Raw genomic sequence first — 18,775 nt, 5'->3', positions numbered from 1 at the left:
AAGAAATTACAGAAACTCTCATGTTCCGTTGTAAATTAACATGGAACACTACAAATTTTATATTTTATATAAATGATTTATAAGTTTTCCAAATTTAACGGTATATTAAATTAAAAAATTTACAATCGTAATATTGCAGAATTAAATTTTATTTCAAGCTACACACACACACACACACATGTATATGTGTATATATATATATATATATATATATATATACAACTAAAAATCAATATTTTATTTTATATTATTTCTATGGGACCAAGCTTTTTAATCTTTTCATAGTACGTTTCAATCAATAGTGTATTGTTTTAAGTCCACATTTAATTCGTAACTTAAATCCCTTAAAACAAAAATTTTTTAACAGAGCTATTACGTCGAACAATTTAGTCTTGTTTTGACACTAGTTTTCTACATGTATTTATTATCTATGCGCCGTTGCACATATATAGCATTTACAATGACGAACGACTTTTTTATAACGTATGCATACAGCAACATGTCCGCGACAATTGGTTTTCCAAAACTTGTATATACATTGCCTGCAGCAAAAGGGTTAAATTGAGATATTGATAGAATTTATTATATTAATTAATTAACTATTAATTATTAATTAACTGTAGATACATAATATAATATATTCGTATAATACTGAATAATCTTCTATAGTGCTCGTAATTTTTTAAATTAGATATCAAGATATTAAAACAATTATGTGTGTATGTACGTATGTGGGAGGGAGGAGATCCCATTTTATTTTAAATAGTTAAATATTTAGAAATTACGGGATAAAAAAATGTATAAAAATTATAAACTTTCAGATTATGATTATGATATTGATTTATTCACAAATGATATCATTATCGAATATTTTTTAGTCACTATTTCTCAATAGCCATTTTTAATAGGCATTATTATTTTTAAATGAACTCGTACATATTTTTTGGTATATAATACGATTTCTCTAATTGTTTTGGATACTAAGGTACAAATGTCAATAGTTGACGAGATATTTTATATTTTGTTCAGAGATATTCTGACAAAATCTATAATATCTCATAAACTATCTATTTTTTAATAATTGTATTTTAATGCTTAATATTTTTATGCATAGAATAATGAGATAAATCAATTGGCGTAAAGAAGATACATAATTGCTTTAAAAAAATCATGCAGCAATGTTAGCAATATGCAAATACTTTTATTAAAAAACAACTATATGTTTTCTCTATATTAATCAATTTGTTTCATTATGTTATGCATAAAAGTATTAAAGTACGGTTATTAAAAAATGAATAGTTTACAACATATTTTATGTTTTATGTCAAAATGTATATCAAAATATGTCAGAACAAAGTGTAAAATATCTCATAAAGTATTGACTTTTAAATAACTGTACCTTAATACTTTTATATCCAGAATAATTAGAAAAATCATATTACATAACAAAAAACATATGATACCATTTTAAAAAATAATAACTATAAATACTATAAAAAATTTCGACAGTGGCGTATCTGCAAGTGAATCAGTATTATAATCACGTGATTCCTTCGAAATCACTTTTATACGAAACATTTTTTTCTTTTTTTATAATTCCATAATTTCCGGATATTTGACTGTTTACAATAAAATGAGACACTCTGTACATCTGCCCGGCCCATTGGCAAAAGCGTGATGCGATCACCAGCGTGGTTGCTAGAAGTGTAGCGAGATGTTTGGACATTTGTGGTCTACAAATGACAGAGCATCAGATTATAGTGCACACCTCCAAACATTTCGTCGCGTTCCTAAGTCGAGTGAACATTTAAACGTTAAATGATCATATCTCGCCACGCGTATTGCATTTGCCGGTGATCAGATGGATACATATTATTCGGCAATTTTTACTGATTAACAACTCATCACTAATCACGAAAATCGCAAACTCACAGAGAACTTTTGACTTGCTTAATTTAAACCGCTCTACCCGCACATACACAAATATTAATTCACACACACACACACACACACGCGCGCGCGCGCGCGCGCGCATACGCGTACGCAACGCACACAGATTGCGCGCGTGCACGTATATATGTGTATACATACATGTAGAATACGTATCTATTAATTATGAAAGCTTTTAATAAGCATTCAAATATCCAACAATACGAATATATTTTCAGTAATTCGGTAGAATAAGTCGATTACATTGATTTCAATTAACGGACGAAGAGGAAGCTGCAAAGAATTACGTCATAATTATAAAGTGGACCCAATCATTAGCATTATGTACGTAGGGTCAGTGACGGTAGTCACGTGGTTTGCACGTGGGTTTCATTCATAAAACGTGCTCGTAGGTTGTAGCCACAGCAATGCCGGTAGTGGTGGTTGGACTGTTGTAGTAACATGAGGTAGTGGTAACGCTGGTAGTAGTAGACGTACGTAGTGACAGTAGGAGATAGTAATGGTAGTATCAGGAGTAGTAAGTGCGGTAGGTAACAAGCAAACAGACGGGCTAGCAAGCAGGAAAGTGATTAGCCCGAACTGGCTAGCTGGCAAATGGAGGCAACGGCGAATGCCATGGAGTAAAGTTTGTAGTGGCGGCGCATTGTGTGTTGGTTTACGCGCGTTAGATTTTCGCCCCGAGCGAGCTGTCCAACCAACCAGCCAAGTGAGGCGGAGGGAAAACAAAGAGGAGGACTCACGCGACCATCAGGAATCAGACGTGATATCTCTTTCTTTTCCTTTTCAACCTCCTTTTCTCCGACCTCCTAAGTCCCCCGTCTTAAAGATTTTTTTTAACGTCACGCGTCCGTTATTCACACTATCATTCGAAAATTACACAACTTAAAAATCGCCTCTATCTCTCGCTTCGTTTCCTCGTGACTTGCCTACCCCCGGCTATTTTATTTTCATTCTCTTCTTTTTGGTGATTGTCCACTTATGTCTGCATGCATCCAACAAATGCAGTAAGCGATTAATCTAATGATTAATCTTATAGAAATATTCTAACTTATTCTTATTTATCTGATCTTATTGAAAATTTTGCGTGTTTAAAAAGCAATGGAATATCAAGATTATCGCTTCATCAACATTATTGAATGCAATATCACTTTGTAGTGTGGAGTGAAGCTTTTTCGAGATTATTCCGGTCAGCAATGATGCTTATATTTTTGAATATACATCAATGATACTTTTGTCGTTTCAGGAAATAGTCGTGGTTATATAATATAATTGTAAGCATGTAAAAACGTGTTATTTTTCCGTAAAATTTCATATCGTTTTATGGTTTTAAAACTAACGGAATGTTACCCTGTAAGGCAAGGCTACATTGATGAAAAATTAAGTTTAAATATTTAATCCATAAATTAGATTCTTGAGAGTAATCTTGCAAAAATTTCCAAACCAAAAACAAATATGTATTATATTATATATATATATTGTATTTTTATATATATATGTATTTTTATAAAATTTAATTTATTTATAATTAATGTTCAAATAATTACTATTACTAATTATAATTATGTATAATAATGATTACAATCATTAATATGGCGGCATAAATTAGTATTTTCCCTTATTATTCGCTCAGTATTGTACGAGTATATTTGGGCTTAAAGAAACTCACGAATATTTTTTTAATTCTTTTATTCGTTGTTTTCTTTTTTCCTATCGATATCACATCTTCAATCTTAATTTTCGCAACCAGGTTGTATTTCTGATGATTCACGGTAATAAAAACAATACATCTTTTCATCTTTGAAATTTGAATAACATGAGTATAATGGTGGATTTATAAGACGCATAATATCTATACATTCTTAAAACAGCATACGTATATTTCAGACTTCCGAGTCTCGTTGAACGCGCGCATATCCCGCGGGAATCAATATCCGCGCGTCTCCCAGCCTCTCCCCTACACCCCTGTCTTCTCCAGCCCCTCATCGACCATCTCTCGCTCTCCCGCTCTTCCTCTTTCCTCTGGTACATAGATTTACCCCCCTCCCTCACTCATACTTCCTCACAGGTACTATACCTTCTTTGGTACCGCGCACTGTGTGCCACCCCCCCTGTGCAGAATGGAGTGGAGCGAAGCGGAGGGGAGCGGGATGGAGCGGTGCGGCTGTCCGCCTCTGATGAATGTGATTTTGAGAAGGGGAGAGCAGAATACGGCCGTTCGCCTTCCTCCTTTTGGTACCTCTACACCCCTTTCTACCACCCACTTGCTATCCCGCGCCAGACTCGATCCTACCTGTGTTCCCCTTCACTCCGCTACCATCTTCTCTCCTCTATCAACTTCCACCACGTCAACCTACCAACTTCTCCTTCGTTTCTCTTCCCCGGCAGCTACGTCTCTCCCAAGTCGACACACAACTACAAAACATTCAATTTGAACGTAAAGTTAAAACGAAATGGATTTTCCAGCGTGAGTACAGTCGCTATCAAAAGCTTATGCTCAGTTTCTTCCCCTGCACATACATTTCATATTCAGAAAGATGTGAATAACAAAAGAGTATCTCTATTATCATCTGTCACGCTTTCGCATATTGTGCAAATGTCTTTTGGATGCATTTTAATTTGTTTGATATCTTTATTAACACTGTTCAAAAAGATTACAAAAGATTACTTTCTTCGAGTATAAAAATGCTTGCTATTTTCTAGCTATTTTCTGTAATTTTTTCGACGCTGACTATGATTGCGTTTACTATATTACTGTATCACTCACAATTTTTAGAAATTTACAATTAAAATTGCAAACAAAGAGTTATTTTAACATATAATATAATATATATGTGACGTTATAGAAAAGTTTTATTGCAATCAAAATTCAGTACGTTGTTAGAACTTTTAACTTTGAAATAGTTTAAAAGGAGTTTGTTGTGTTGCTTACGCTTAAAAAGATATTCATAATTAATATAGGAAAGTTGCGACTTATATGAGCCATTAAGGCTTTATTGAATATTTTTTAATTATATTACTTTAGTTTCAGAGTTTTTCAAGACAGAAAACTGAAAATATTTAATAATGTTTAAATATTTTAATATAATTCTTTTTGAAATATTTGATTTAATTAATTTCGCCATATTGAATTTACCAACTTTGGCCTTAATTTAATATTCAGTTATCTGGAAAAACTCTTAAATTTGAATAATGTAATTAAAAAATGATTAAAAATAAATATTTAGCTATCTATGAGAATTATAACTTTGCCGCAATAAACTCTTGTTAATTATGAATATCTTTTTAACCATAATCGATGTTTTCGCTAAATGTGTTTTTTAAAACTGAAAATATTACATATTTTATTTTAATTACGATAAAACTTTAACAAGTCACATATCGTAACCAAAATATATTAGAGTAGCTATTTTTATAACTTTTAACTATAAACGTCTCAAAACTGCTATGTGATGACAACAGTTTGGTAAACGAGATCGTATTCAGCATTCTCAAAACAGAAAACGATTCTTCTCATTCTTGTGCATTTGTTTGTTAAGCGATGTAATCGATATCCGAATAATAAGAACCTAGATTGCACACGATATAAATCGTATCACTTTATTTACTTTCAAGTAAATTTCAGTTTTGATGATTTTAACCATCGTTCTTTTCGTTCATTTTATTTTCCTTCTTTTGCTTTTTATTTAATAAATTATGTAACAAATTGCTTAAATTGCTTAATTTGATTTCATCATTTTATTGTATTATTCGAAAATATAATATTTTTCTTATTAACGATTAGAACTTGAAAAGATTCTTCATTAAAATCTTTGAAAACACTGATTAATTCTTAAAGTTTCTTTCGAAGAGGATATTTATAAAAATTTTTCAAATTACTTACGAGGAAATAAATATTAGATATTCGGTATTCATGAAGTATTTTTTATTATCTATGATTTTAATTATGCATCATGAAAACGAATAATATACATTTAAGGAATGTTTATTAAATTATAATAATAAATATATAAATTATAATGAACGATTACCAGTATTGCATTATTATAGATATGTGAATGACGAGAAAGCAAAATTTCTTTTAATAATAAAAGTAATCTCAAATCAAATTAAAATAAAGTCGGACTCATGAAAAGATCTGCACTTTAGTGATTTATAAATGAAATATGAATTATGCATTCGGCTAATGGAGATACTCCTTCTTTCTATTAGTTCTATTCGAAGAACTGAACAATCTAAAAAATTGATAGAAAAATACAAAGTATACGGGGCACAAGTAATATCCTTCTTCTTTTGTATTATCTCTTTTATTAAATTTACCAAAGAATATGAATCTTTTATAAGAACATAAAAAGGGCAGTGCATGTTTAAAAAATATAATGTAAATATATGTCTACTTTTCATATTTATAAATTTCAAATTAACATTTTTACAATTATATATACTTCCATATTTAAATTTTTTGCCACGTGTATACTAGCATAAAAAAAAAACACAATAAAGATCAAAAGTAAAGCATATTTAAATAACAATAAGACCAATACAATAAGATTAATACAATATCTAAAAAAATATCTAAAAGTACAATATCTGAAAAAATATTAATAATAATAAATGAATAATAATAATAATAAATGAAGGATAAATTTGAAACAATTTGATTATGTTAATGGACTTTCCGAGAATGAATTAATCCATTTCGCTAGGGATTGACTATGGTCACCCTCAACTTTACTCTCGTTCTCACTCTCGCTCTCAACTACATTCTCGTTTCTCCTTTTCCGCTCTTTCGTATATGGCCGAGTTTCTTGACAGAAACTGGCTTAGCTCTACTATCCTTACCGAGTTGGTGGTCTGGTTGACGTAGGTCGGGTGAAGAATCAGGGTCAAGTTCACGGTCGTGCTAACGAAAACATGGTGCGCCTGTATGATACTTTACATGTGTCTTCGACTTATTATATTTTATTTCATATTGTACGTCTTCATGTTAGAAATTAAATACTTGACATTTAATAAACGACAAAACGTATATTCTTATAATATACTCTTGTAAATATAAACAGAATTTTCTGGCATACATTATACGTACAATATATTAATATGAAAAAGTAATGATTCTCAAAAATAAAATTAATCATTATTATGACGTGATTGATTTTATTTTTGAAGATTTTATTTATTTTCATCAAACATGAATGTTTCTTATTCAATTAATCATTTTTAATTTAACATAAAAAAAATAGAATTATTGCAGATTAATGTTTGTATTAATGCTCGATAAAATATTTTTTATTACTTGAACCAATTACATACACTCTGTACTGTAGAAAAAGAGATCTTTTACAAAAGATTTAATATGAAAAAACTGACGTTAATTTATTTCAGAAAAATGTAATATAATTATTTGTCTGTATATGCTTATGCATATTTTATACAATTATACTAGAGAAAGATAAAAAGTAGGTTAAATCGAGATTAAAATTAAAATACATCGGTAAAAAATAGACATAATTCTCAGCTTTCATATGATTAAAATGGAAAAAATATATTACTATTGAAATAAAAAATCTAGGATAACTTTGTGACAATACAAATATAATAAAAATAACAAGAATTACATATAGGATTTGTTTACGAAATACATTATTCCTCTAAAAGCAATGGGTACTTTGTAACTTATTTATTCAGAATTTATTTGCGAAATAAATTATTTTTATTAGATCAATGAGTATTTTTACAAAAATTGATAATTTCATAATAACAAAAATATATATATACATATATATACATATATATATATACATACATATATATTTTGAAAGAGATGTACGATACATAATTATATATTATATAATTTAATATCAGCTAACTTTTATTTTATAATTTACAATATACAAAATTTATAAATATTAATCTTGAAAGACATTTCAAAAGACATTTATTAAAATATCTGTAAAAAAAAAAACTTGAAAACAAAGTGCCGCACTGTCGTCTCAAAATTATACCGGAAAGTTACGCCGGATGACGTAAACATTTTTTTGCTCAAAAATTTATACAAAATTTGGACTTTGTGTTCGTACGGCACGGAGAGGTAAACTAAAAATACTTTTATGGTATAATTCAAATCCCAGCTGTCGATTGAGCCTAGTTAGAACTCAATCCGTGTGCAGCCGTGTTGAAACATGAAAATGTGAGCTCCTCTTATCTCGACAGCTCGTGTATATGTATAGAGCTACGGGCGTCTCGCCGCCCGTTCCATGCGAGCTTTATTGCGCGTGAACTTGACGACGGGACACTATCCTGTGTCTCTTGTTGCTCCTGTTGCGCCATGAAACATTTATAAAACGTAGTCGCAAAATTAAAAGCAAGGAAAAAAAATGCTTAATTTCTTATCTCTAGTTTTTAAACTAACAATGATAACTTATCAAAGCTGTATTTCTCTCTTCTCCGTCAATATATTAATTAATGTTTAAGTGATACGCAATAGTCCGAATAGTAATTACATTTGGTCAACAAAAAGGATATAATAACGAGAACAATCGTTTCCTCGTAGTTTCTTGCGTGCTAAATACGATATCATCACATCGCCATAACATCACGGTTTTAAGAAATTTATTCGTTGCAGTTGAAACAAAGTGCCATTCTAGAATATATTTTAATACATATTATAACTACGATATATGCTGTGTTGGAATCAAGTTTGCAATCAAAATTAAATAAATTATGTTTTCAAAATTTTTAATTTGTTTTTGTACATGAAAGATATCATGTAAAAAATTTGATTCCTCTCTCCCTTCCCTAGAGAAATGTTGTGAATTTGCAGAAATTTCAAAATTGCCTACAGGCTACTTCATTAATTTTTCTATTTTGACTCTTTCATTTAAGACACACTACATAATTAACCTAGATAGATTAAATCAAATACTCTCTCTGTGTGTGTGTGTGTGTGTGTGTGTGTGTGTGTGTGTGTGTGTGTATTTATAATGTATTGTATGTATCACAAAAAAATGTACAAACCATATAATTACAATTGTTGCCGGAAACAATATACGTTAAAGATCTTCTATGTATATGTATGTGTATATATGTACATGCATATATATATATATATATATATATATATATATATGCATGTACAATTTTTACTATCTATGAATATATTCAAATTTATTCACAGTATTTTTAATGTATTACGCTATTAGATAACTGAATGCAAAAATAATTAAAAAGATAGTATCTCACGTGCCAATCTCTTACGAAAGAAAGGCTGGCTGTATCTTTATGCGTATGCCGGTTCAGTTGCGGATCTACTTGAGATTATCGGATCTCAAAAACTAATTAAATTTCTAATATATTTAATTGATAATAGCGCTTAGGTTCGAAGTGTATAAAAAAATTTTTTTGTCTTTATCCGCTCGTAAGTGGAAATATAACGATATGAAGTTGAAATATATAAATTTTTTATTAATCGTCATGATCATCATTGTTCTTGTCGTTGTCATCATCATTCTTTTTATAGAGTTGCTTCAGCATTAGTAGAAAACTTTGATGATGATGTGCAATTGCAATGTGCAATTTTTGATTTTTGCGTTAACTATAAACATATTCACATTTTCACATATCTACATATCTGAAGCTTCACACATATCTACACATCTATACAATCACATCGTTTGCATCTTATACATCCTCACAATTTCACATATTCACGTTTTTTTTCATACAATCATGCATTTATGTATATTCATATCTTCATACTACCTCTGCTGTTTCACACTTTTACAAATTTGCTTTGCTCCAATCGCTTTAATTTTATCATTTTGGATTTCAGCGATCAATTTTACATAATTTTTAAACAATCGCAAAATTTCATCTTGTGTCACGATTGCAAATGACATTTAAGCTTGAAATATGCATTAAGAAACATAAATAATTTCGCGGAACGAGACGATTTCTATGCTAGATTTCGTTTCTACTTTCATGAATATATCGATTTTTTTCGTACGCAAAAAAATTCTTTTTGTTACACGGTGTTATGAATATGATATATTTATATGATATTTCGACAGAAACATTTCCATAAAAAATTCTCCTGAAAAAGAAAAATCGAGTATATTTTTAATAAATGAACGAATATTATTATACCCATAATGCAATAAAATGAATTATGATCTGCCTTAAGAATAGGAATTCTAAATGAAAGGAAAGTTCAGAAAGTTGGACAGTAAATTTATCTTGACACAATTTTTATTAAAAGCAACTTTATAATCATACTTATTGATGACTATTAATAACCTCCTTCGTTTCGATTACTTCTAATTAACTGTCTTAATTGCCACTTGACCTGAGTCAACACTCCTTAATATAATATCCTATCATTCCCCCTACAATTATTATTGTAATTATATAGCGTATAGTTAGTATAGTAACAAAATTTGCACGATAAAAATCTTAAAATAAATAATGAAGACAAGTAATGTTTCTAATTTAGAAACTAAAGTTTATTCTCTAATGATAATATTATAATGATTTTACTTTTATCTAAATTAATTTATAAATTTAAAAATTTACATTAACTCTAATCCATTTTTTTTCCTTTCATTTTATAAATTATTTTATGGATTTTAAAACTTTTAAAATTTTATTTTATAGATTTTTAATCTTAATTTGTTACATCAAACTGCTCTTATACTCCACATACATACACATGCAGATACACGCATCGCATACATATTTAAATTTATGTATTTATTCTTATTAGTTTTGATCTAGCAGTGTCAAATTTTGATATTAAATCTTTTTTTAATTAAATTATTTTAATTTTTATTATTATCCTCTTTATTATTTTCCGATTCCTTTATATACACACATTCTTCCATCAAAAATACTTGGTTTTCTCTATTTAGGAAAACTCTTTAATTATGACGTCAAATCATATCTGATTTATTATTACGAAATACAAATGGAAATAATTAAATATATACGAATACAATGAAAAGTACACCAAAATTTTAAATAAATTAATAAGGATTTTAAAAGATTTTATTTTTTTTTAGTAAAGGTATTTTAATTAATTGTAATAATAAATGATTTTGGTTTTTTTTTTTAATTATTAATGAAATATGATAGAAATAACAAATTTTCAATGACGCCTTTGACACCATAATCAGAAGAGTATAAGTGTTTGCGCTTAAGATAACACATCACTCTTGAAGTAAAATATCACGTGACTTATGGTTAGCACCGACCGTCTGTTGACTCGTTACGATGAGTTCGATAAGTAAGAGGAGACGATATGCATCCACTACGAAAATCGGTCGAAAATTATACATCTGGTAAGTACTGTCGTAACTAATCAAGGTTCTCATTCAATACAATGTAAATTTCGAACATTGATTTATAAAATAATTGTTGATTTGTCAATAAGCAATATTTCATCAACAAAAAATGCATTATTTTCTAATTGTTGTAATGTCCATCCATCTGCCATCCATAATGCCAATCTAAATATATGATTATAAAAAAAAATTAAAATCAATATGCCATTTTTGAACCATTTTCTCCATGGTTCATTTAATAACAAAACTAGTTATTTTTTTAATAATGACAGTGATAATATTTACGAACAATATATATATATATACATATATATATATATATATATATATATATAAAATGACTCATTATAATTCCATTATATTTCTAAGCGATTATCTTTCGAACTAGTCATTCTTCAAAATAATGTTTCAAGTTAAAATCTATTTTGTTTTAAAAGGGACATTTTATGATGGACATATATTCTTTTAAGTGTAGGCCTTCTTGAGATTTTAAAATTATCTTTGTTATTTTTTTTAAATGAAACAATATTTTTTTCTAGTTAGGCATATTGGGAATGATCTTAAATGACCTTAGAAGACTAACACATCATAGATCAATGAATCCATCCTACTTCAGGATGGATTCATTGATCTATGATGTGTTAGTCTTCTAAGGTCATTTAAGATCATTTACAATCGTTCATTAAAAATCGAAAAACAATCGTCTTCCTTCCGTTGAACGTCCAGAATGTTCTTTATCTTCTATAGTTCTTCTATAGTTCTAATGTTCTTTATCTTCTATATTTAACAGACTACCTTAGACATTAATGTATTGGTTTTTTCCAGTCCCTGAATAGTTTCACTCTCTTAAAAATTGCCTTAGTAATTTAGATAAGCATCCGTGATCCAAACATTTATTTTATCAAGAGTAGTACGTTCTTATCGATACATCTTATCTTTTATAAAGCCCTCATAAGAAAAAATCTAGAGAGACTTTGGTGGGAAAGATATCCTACTTTCTCTTCCTATCCAGAAAACGTGTTGTTGAGTATTTCTCGAACTCGATGGTCATTATAAGATGGTCATTGCTTCTTTTTTAAAATTTCTATCTTTCCCTAACCGTTTCTTTCCTCTTTTCCCCATACTTACATTTTCATGCATATGTGTGTCCATGCAAATGTGTGTGTGTGTGGGGGGGGGGGGGTGCACGCGTGCATATATATATGTGCGTACATGAGTATACATGAGTATAAAAATATCAAATATCGCATTATTAAATATTTTTCAATTCTGCTTTTGCATTAAATCCTTTTTTTCATCCATTGAAGTCAATTATTTGACTTGAATGCATGTTGTTGTCATTAACAGTTTAAAAAATTTATAGCTATCTTCTTTTCCATGGTGCATAAATCAAAACTAAATTTGATTCATAAATATCCAATATAGCAATCAAATTTTGAGAGATGGCTTTAACTCGATTTACAAGTTCGTTTCCATAATTGAATTTTCTCATTAAAGTATAATGTTCGATAATATTCGGTCTGTACACGATTTCCGTGATTTACGTGATTACTAACAATACGTAAATAATATTGTTTTTAAATTAGATCATCAGTCAATAATATTGCGACTGTTTTGAAAGAAATACTTGCCTTGATTATGATAAATAACAGACAAACTAAGAATAAGAAGAGATGTCAAGACAAACATATCATATATAAGAACGTATATATCCGTGAAAAATTAAATAAAAACAAAATGAAAATATATTGCTTGAAAAAAAAGGCAAATGGAATACGTATCTTTCAGACATAACGTAAATCTCTAGAGAAATAACATGAAAAATCACAAGAATCATAAATATTAGCGAAAACGTAAAATAGTAGAAATTCATTCACAAATTTTAATTCGTAAATATTCGTATTAATAATATTCGTAATATTCGTAATAATAAAACAAACATATTAATAATAATTGACTTTCTATAATCTTTTGTACATACATGCGTTGAAATTATCGAAAAGGATAAAAACAGGTACGGTAAATACGATATGGTTATATGAGCTAGGACATATAAAAAAAAAAAAGCAAAATTCGATATGAAGTGAAAAGAAGCAGACAGTAAAATAAGAGAAAAAAAGATTAGGTGGAAGTCCTGCTTACCACCTGACGGTCTTGTGCCGTAACTTGATCAGCTTTTCGAAGATTCGATTGCCTGTATTTTGGCTATCATATCACAGGCAAGGCCAAAATACCTGTTACTAACTTCAAAAATTGAAAATTTTCTTTTCTTTTACAACGTAAAATGTTTTGAATTTTTAATTGATTAGTTATTAAGTTGAGTTATTAGATTTAGTTAAATTGACATTAATCTCTTTATTAATCAATATCCATTTCCAAGTAAATAATGAAGAATAAGTTGAGCGTATTAAATTAAAAACATATTTCGAATATTAATTGCAGCAAATATATTCTTTTTCAAGCATTTTCATTAATTATAAGTGTATAATAAGCTAGATTAAGATTACTCAGAAAATATTATATCTCATCTAAGAAACGTCCTAAAAATTCTTGAAATATCTCATAAAGTCAGAAAGACATCTTTACGACGTCTTAAAAATGTATTATGACCCCATTTATGATATTCTTTAGACATCTAAAAAGCGTTTTATTTGGGATTATTTTTAGATATTTTATGTGATAAAATAAAAGTTAATTATGAAAATGTATTAACAAGAAGAAGAACACGAAAGAAAAGCTGATGTTACTTAATAAGTCAATGTACTGACAATTTGATATTTACATTATCTTATTAATGATATATACTTTTATCTTTTATACATATTTTATCTTTAAAAAAATATATTATACATATTATACATATTATTATATATGTACTATGTAATATGTATAATATAATATACTATACATATTACAATATGTATATATTAATATATATTTGTATTTTTAATATCCATTTTTTTGTATCCAGAATAATTAGAGAAATCATTTTATATAACAAAAATGTATGATTCCATTAAAAAAAATGACGATTATAAAAAATCTTGATATAGTCTGCAAATAAATCAATATCATAATCATGTAACTCTTTATAATTTTTATATGAAATATTTTTTTCTATAATCTCGTGATTTCCACATATTTGACTGTTTAAAATAAAATGGGATACCTTGTATATATAATGTGTATTACATTTTATCTATTACATTTTACACACACACACACACACACACACACACACACACACACACACACAGACACGCACGCATGTAAATTATGTTGTGTGACGCCAAAGAATAATCAGTATCAGACATATCAAATCTAACAAACAGAGGAATATTTTTATAAGTTATGTTACATTCAAATTGGTTGCCATTTAATATTTTAATTAGTAAATGTGAGATCAATAATGTAATAATTATGTAATAATTACAAGTCCCTAAAAATATCTTATGAAGATTATGTTCAGACGTCTTTTCAAAAAATCTTAGACATTTTTAAGATATCTTTTGTAAAGTCCTATTATTAAAAATTAAAAAATTACGTTTTAACAATTGATTTAATTCTTTTTATAAATTTTTCCTTCACACTTTACATAAATACTCAGTATTTACATAATCTCGTTTATATTTATTATGCTCTTCTTCTTATTTTTCATTATTATTGGTCTTTTCCATTATTAATATAGATGGAAACAAAGTTATAGAGAGAAAGATAATGAACAGGGAAGAGAGAGAATACAAAACATATATATTCTAAGAAAAATGGAATAAATTGTGTCATAAAAAGAAAACTGAGATGGGAACTGAGATGGGAACGAGAAAGAAACTGAGGAAATGAAATAAGCACGAAGTAATAGAACGAAATGAAATGTATTGAGCATGGTACGTGAATTAATTGCAATATTAATTTTATAAAAATTATCTCGGCAGGAAAATTATTTAAATTTTTATAATTATAAACAGGATAATACAAAATATCAATTTTATATAAAAATTTATTTAAAAATAGAGTTAATAACGCAATAATAATATATAATATATAATTAGTATTGAATTATTAATTCATCTATATCATAATATATTAAAATTTATATTATAATATTATATATATATATATATATATATATATGTAAAATTTATAACAAATGATACTTGAAAAAAAATTTAACTCTCTTCTATTTCAAAAACAATTACTACTTTGTTTCATTGTTATATATAACATATTCATGAATTATCAACGTGCTACTATATCATTTTCAGCGTGATCCATTCATTGTTCGTTGAAAAATATAGCGTCGATTAATCTTGTGAACATGCTAGCATCTAAACATGTATCAACACTATAATGCTATTCAATTCTTTACAATTAAGGAAGGAATTAAGAAGGAACTATTTGTGTAATTGTCTGGTAATCCGTAGTTTTCATACAAACTCTATCTCCACCACTATCTCTTTTATTCTAAAAGTCAGAGTCTTGCCTTTGGACCTTAAAACAAAACATTCAAGCAAGTTCATAAACCGCCTAGAGCCGAGCCATTTCTCTCTACCGTTATTCTTTTTTACGAGAAACTATCACACAGTCATTACATTTTGAATTCAAAAATTTGTACAAGATACAATCTTATACAGGAAGAAAAAGAAACAATAGTTAAATGCAAACGTCAAGTTATCATAATTACATACTGCTTTTTTAGTTTATAAATCTAAATAGGCTTAGAAGGAGGCACGAATAAAGAATTAAATTTTCCAAGAAGTGATGAGTATTTAATTATCTTGAACAAGATAACACTCTCTAACATGATTCACATGATTATATCCGTCGGCATCTGCTTCTATGACGTGACGTTCATCCGACATCGTGATCTCTCAGTCCTTATTCGGCACTTCCTCCACGTTTTTACTCCTTGCTCACCACAAGGACAGTGTCAGAGAAGCCTTGCCCATGCTCGTCCTTCAGCAGGGCTTTATTGCAGAAGAGCGACTTCACCCTGCTATCCCGACATCGTTGCCTGTCGTTCCAACAACGGCGTCTATCGCTCAATTTCTCGCTTCGTATTTCCCGAAAGAAAATGCCTACGCGGCGTTGTCCAACCAACCTCCAACGATTCTGTTTTCACGATGACACTTTAACGATGGACGACAACGCGACACGATTACGATGATGATCAACGACGCATCACACTCTTCCTCTTTGCGGGATATTCGCGGAAGGATCTTACTCTCTACTTTTACAAGACCAGACGCCAATAACACTGATGATAAACACTCAAGCAATTTGAAATTGAAGGAAAAGAAAGGCGTTCATCGACACACCCTATTAAATAAAATTAACTATTAAAATACGCGATTTTTGTGATGACAGCCAAAGTAAAGGAACGCAGTAAAGGAACTAATCAGCATTGCGGAAAAGAGGCTTCAACTCTTCGATTCGACATTTCGTACTCGACATTTTGATAACATGTTTTTTTAGAGAGAGAAAGAGAGACTAAACATTAGCTGTGTGCACGCTGTTTATTCTCTAACATCACATATTTTTTAATTAAATATAAAATTCAAACAAATTTTACTAGTTTATTAATTATTGCAACTATGTATGCGCATCTTCTTCAGATTAGTAGTTGTCCTAACGACACGAAGAAAATTTATTTATATTATATCTTCGTCTTACATCAAACATACATCTTCAATATTTAATCAGTCATGAAATATTCCAAAGGAAATACGAAATAAAATATTTTCATATAACTTGAAATCTTATTACGATAATGACAGTTATGTATAATATGTGTATGATAGATATACAAACTGTCAAAATGGGCTATTAATAATAATAATAATAACCATTCACGAAATAACTGTAATGAGAAAAGCAATTGGAATTGCGGAAAAGAGATAACAATAAATTTAAGTAACAAACTTAATGGCTTTTTTAAAAGTATAGTTTTTCATATCTTGACAATATTTAATCTACAAAGTGCAAAATTGGAAAAATTCCTATAATGTGCAACAACAACGATTATCGTTTATCATTTCCATTAATTTATGAATATATTCTATAGCACTATAGCTTCCTTTTCTTATATGGAATGCTATTACGTCAGCCAGTGTATCTTTACAATCGAAAGAAGCTCTGACCCACTTCCCTTTATGGCGCTATTTCGTAAAAGTTTCCTATAAATTACATTTAACAACGTCGACTGCCGCTAGCAAAGTCGTTTCCATCTAACGAATTGCGTTCTCTTTTCAATGATACATGATATATCATATATTATATATATCGTTGTACGTGACAGTGAATACACGACATGCGCTACACGATTCGAAGATTCATGATTTGTAAATAAATAATAGAAACAGAAATTAGATGAAAGTAAAAAAATTATAAATAATTGAAAAAATGTTCCAGTACTTCTACAATTTCGAAAACAACGTTTATTTTAGAAAAATCAAACGAAGTAAGAACAAATCAGGAAAGCCGTTACTCGGTGAGTTAGATCTTCGGTGTTTAAATAATCCGTTTTATTAAATTTACATCCACAAATTCGTCATAGTCGCTTATATCGCAAACTATACGGCGTTACTTCTAAAACGCAACAGTTCAAAGCTATAGCTAAATTTATTCCCTTTAATAAATCGATAATCAAATTTATGAAATAGATTATCTCTTCTTCCCTCCCTATAAAAGAGGGTCACATGATCATGATCACATGATTTATCCTCAATGTTATTTTTTATGGGCTTTACTTGTTTAAACAAAATTATAATAAATTTAATTTATTTAAACAAATAAATGTATTGTTTTTAAGACATTCAGAGATTTCAACTTATTTTTTGCACGTTTTATATATATAATAATAATTAGTAGAATGACAAAATTATGCAATTCATGTAATATGAACTCTTTACTGCTTCTTATACTTAAATTTATAGATATATAAAAATTTAAAATCACATAGTTTTATACATTATATATATAATATAAATTAAATAAAATCGATTAGTATATCGTTTGAATATTCATTTCATGTGAGCACATTTCAAATTTTTAATTTTTTTAATTTTTCGAAGTATTTTATCAACCAGTAAGCAATATAGTGCATCTGACAATACAATAGAAGATTGTAAAATTAGATATGAAAAATGAAATAAAAGATATAAAAGACATAAATTAAATTTAAAATAATACAAAGATAAGAGAAATAAAAGATATAAAAAGAGAGGAAAAAATGTAAGGAAAAGAAAGGAAGAGTATGGAAAAAAAGGAGAGACGAGATAGAGAAGGAAAACAAAAAGAAAGTTGAAAAAAGGCAATTTTTCATCATAAAAAAGTAACAATTCTTTTGAAATAATTTTTTACACATGAATTATTTTTACATTCACGTTCGTAAAAATAAACTTAAATGTAATATATTTAAATTACGACATTGAGAAGATTTTTGGTTTCTTGTTCATATTTTTCGAAACACAATATTATAAAAATAACAAAAT

The 18,775-nt window shown here is 28.4% G+C and overlaps 1 protein-coding gene and 1 pseudogene across 1 annotated transcript in view; both read left to right on the top strand.

The window, feature by feature from the left end:
* The window catches only part of LOC105425468 (HIG1 domain family member 1A, mitochondrial-like), an 81,488-nt gene that overhangs the window by 47,758 nt on the left and 14,955 nt on the right, over positions 1–18,775 (top strand). The gene's annotated exons all lie outside the window — the stretch shown is intronic.
* LOC148937219 (uncharacterized) lies at positions 2,450–8,524 on the top strand (annotated as a pseudogene).

Source organism: Pogonomyrmex barbatus, unplaced genomic scaffold, assembly GCF_055798465.1.
Source record: "Pogonomyrmex barbatus isolate J1 unplaced genomic scaffold, ASM5579846v1 scaffold15, whole genome shotgun sequence".
In the NCBI taxonomy this organism is placed as follows: Eukaryota; Metazoa; Arthropoda; class Insecta; order Hymenoptera; family Formicidae; genus Pogonomyrmex; species Pogonomyrmex barbatus.
The sequence above is the reverse complement of the archived record's forward strand: the minus strand, read 5'-3'. Positions and strand labels throughout refer to the sequence as shown.